Below are 2,855 nucleotides of genomic sequence, written 5' to 3'. Positions count from 1 at the left end.
TTACTGGCTTTCAGACCTTTATCATGTCCTAGAATACTCACTGTGATTGCATCCCATGAGACTTTTATTCATTGATCCTTTTATTGTTATTTCAGGGCTTATTTGTATTCTTAGGCTAAGTGCTCTGTAAGGGGGCGACTCTTTAAGATAAGCTTTCAGCCAACACTGCCGAACCAGTTGGTTCAAGGTGCTAGGTGTTAAGACACTCCTAAGGACTTACTCCTTCAAGTCTCTTTCCCCCATACATACACACCACAGGCATATAGTTTATTTATTTTCTTTTCTTGAGACCTTGGTGTCCAGTACCTCTTTGGGTTACTAAATGCTTTGTAGTGAAGGTTACTCTTGATAGTGGACTTTCAGCTAATAATCCCGAGTTAGTTAACCCAAGTTACCAAGTGATAAGGCACCCCTAAGAGCTTATTCATCCAAGTAGATCCCTCACACAGGAGCACCACAGACACATGCCTCAAGATTAAAACCATTGATGCCTAGCCTTATTGCTCACTCTTTTTCTTTTATTTTTCAACCTTTATTGTTCTTTCCCTTTTTCTTATTAGGATCTTCTTATTTAGCTAGTCTCATGGGGTGTGTCTCAAGCATAGTATTCATGACAGATAGTTGTCCTCCCACCTGGTGGTTGAACCAACTTAGCTAACTTATGACTATACCATAAACTCATGAACTTACTCCATAGTATGAACTCCTCTCTGGTCTTTTAAAAAAACTCATTCTCTTTTTCATTTGATTTAAAGGGACAAACATACATGTAAGCAAAGTATGGATGCAGTGATATAAAGACTAGCAAGCATAGACCTATTCAACCACCTATTCAACCAGAAACTTAAAAGATAGAAGAATAAAAAAAAAGTTCAAGCTAACATGGAAGCAAGTTCTATTTCATACAAGATCTTCCTTATTGAAAACATAGAAAAAGATGGATCAAAGAAGGAACTCCACCACCTTTCACTCATGTGGATGCCTATGCTCTCCCCTTGCTTGTCCTCCTTGTGTCTCTCTTGAGTGCTCGTACTCCCACTCCCTTTGCTTTTTCCCTATAAAAATAAAATAAGAAAAATCAATATCATAAAAAGTTTTTAAACTTTTCGGCTAGAATAATAAAGAAAAAGAATTAGATTGTTTATTCATGAACACCAACTGACTAACTAACTGTGTATCCTTATATGCATATTCGTGGCACCCTGGGGTGACACCAAACTTAGTTTGGAGCACTGTGATGAAAAGTTCTGTTCAAAGCTCCAAGACTAGCATGCTCTCAGTTGCATTCATGCTTTCTTGGCATGCTTTGAAGACCAAACTTGTTCTTCACTATATACTGCCTATTAAGGATTTCACCAAGTGTTTGTCAAGTCTGGGTTGGAATTCATGAATATTGACTTATTCACTATTTTCTAAAGGCATATAAAACATGGGTTGCCTCCCATGAAGCGCTTCTTTAGCGTCACTAGCTTGACGTTTCTCCCTCATCAGGGTGGTTGGTAATGCTTAAAGTCCTCCCCTCTTGCTGTGGACTTATATCCATTGGTTGTATCAATGATCTCTACATGTTCCAAGGAGAGAACTCTGTTGATAGTGAAGACCTTAGGTAACTAAGATGGTACAGTGGGGAGATTAGGGGGAATATCTGGGAAGTAAGCTGAGATCACTTTATCCCCTGGAGAGAAGTCCTCGGTAGGGATCTTCTTGTTCCTCCACCTCCTTGGTACCTTCTTCTTTGTTCCTTTTGATGCTGCCTTGCTCTTTGTGACTTCTTCTTCTAAGGGAATTTTGTTGTTGTCTTCACATGTCTCTGGTGGTTTAGATTCCTCCAGCTTTTTCTTGAGCTGTGACAACTGCTTATTTCCTTGTTCATCAAACAAGGGCTTTCCCAGCTGGGCTGGTTGTGCTTCAGTGCTTGCTTCCTCTTTCAATATCTTATTATGATCTTTGCTTGGTTCTTTGTTCTCTTGGTCTGCTTCTTGTGAGAGTTTGAAGACATTAAAGTTGAGTCGTTCATCATGGATCCTCAATATTAGCTCCCCTCGCTCCACATCTATGAGTGCTCTGGATGTAGCTAGGAATGGTCTTCCCAATATGATTGGGTGGGTGTGACTCTCTTCCATGTCCAGGATGACAAAGTCTGTGGGAAGGAAGTATTTCCCAACCTTTACCAACACATTTTTCGCCACTCCTATTGCTTGTTTTTGAGTTTTGTCTGCTAGCCTGATGACTACATCTGTGGGCATTATCTCATTGATCTGCAGCCTCTGCACCAGGGATAAGAGCATTAAGTTGATGCTTGCTCCCAAATCACAGAGTGCTCTATCAAACATTGTTTCTCCTATGGCACAGGGGATGTGAAAACTCCTTGGGTCCTTTCTTTTTGTAGGCAACTCTGGTTGAATGAGGGTACTGCACTCCTTGTTCATTACAATAGTTTGTCCTCCTTTGAGTGAGCTTTTCCTGGGAAGCAGTTCCTTCATATACTTGATATATGCAGGCATTTGTTGGATGGTCTTGATGAATGGTATGTTGACATGCAGAGATGCAAACAAGTCAAGAAATCTTGAGTATATTCTCTTCTCAACAGCACCATTGAGTCGTTGGGGAAAGGGTGCATAAAGTCTCAGCAGCTCCTGTTGTGAGAGTTCTGGTTCTTGGTGATCTTTTTCCTCCTTCTCTGTTGAGGTATCTCCAGGTTGTTCTGCCGACTTGTTTAGCTTGTCCTCAGTCTCCTTATCACTTATAGTGACCATCTTGCAATCTTTCCATCTTACTTTCTTTGTTTCACCTCTCGGATTCTTCTCTGTGTCACTTGGGAATCCATCTATAGGTTTGGGAATCTGCTCAGAGAG

The sequence above is a fragment of the Arachis ipaensis genome, chromosome B10 (genome assembly GCF_000816755.2).
Source record: "Arachis ipaensis cultivar K30076 chromosome B10, Araip1.1, whole genome shotgun sequence".
Lineage (NCBI taxonomy): Eukaryota > Viridiplantae > Streptophyta > Magnoliopsida > Fabales > Fabaceae > Arachis > Arachis ipaensis.
The sequence above is the reverse complement of the archived record's forward strand: the minus strand, read 5'-3'. Positions refer to the sequence as shown.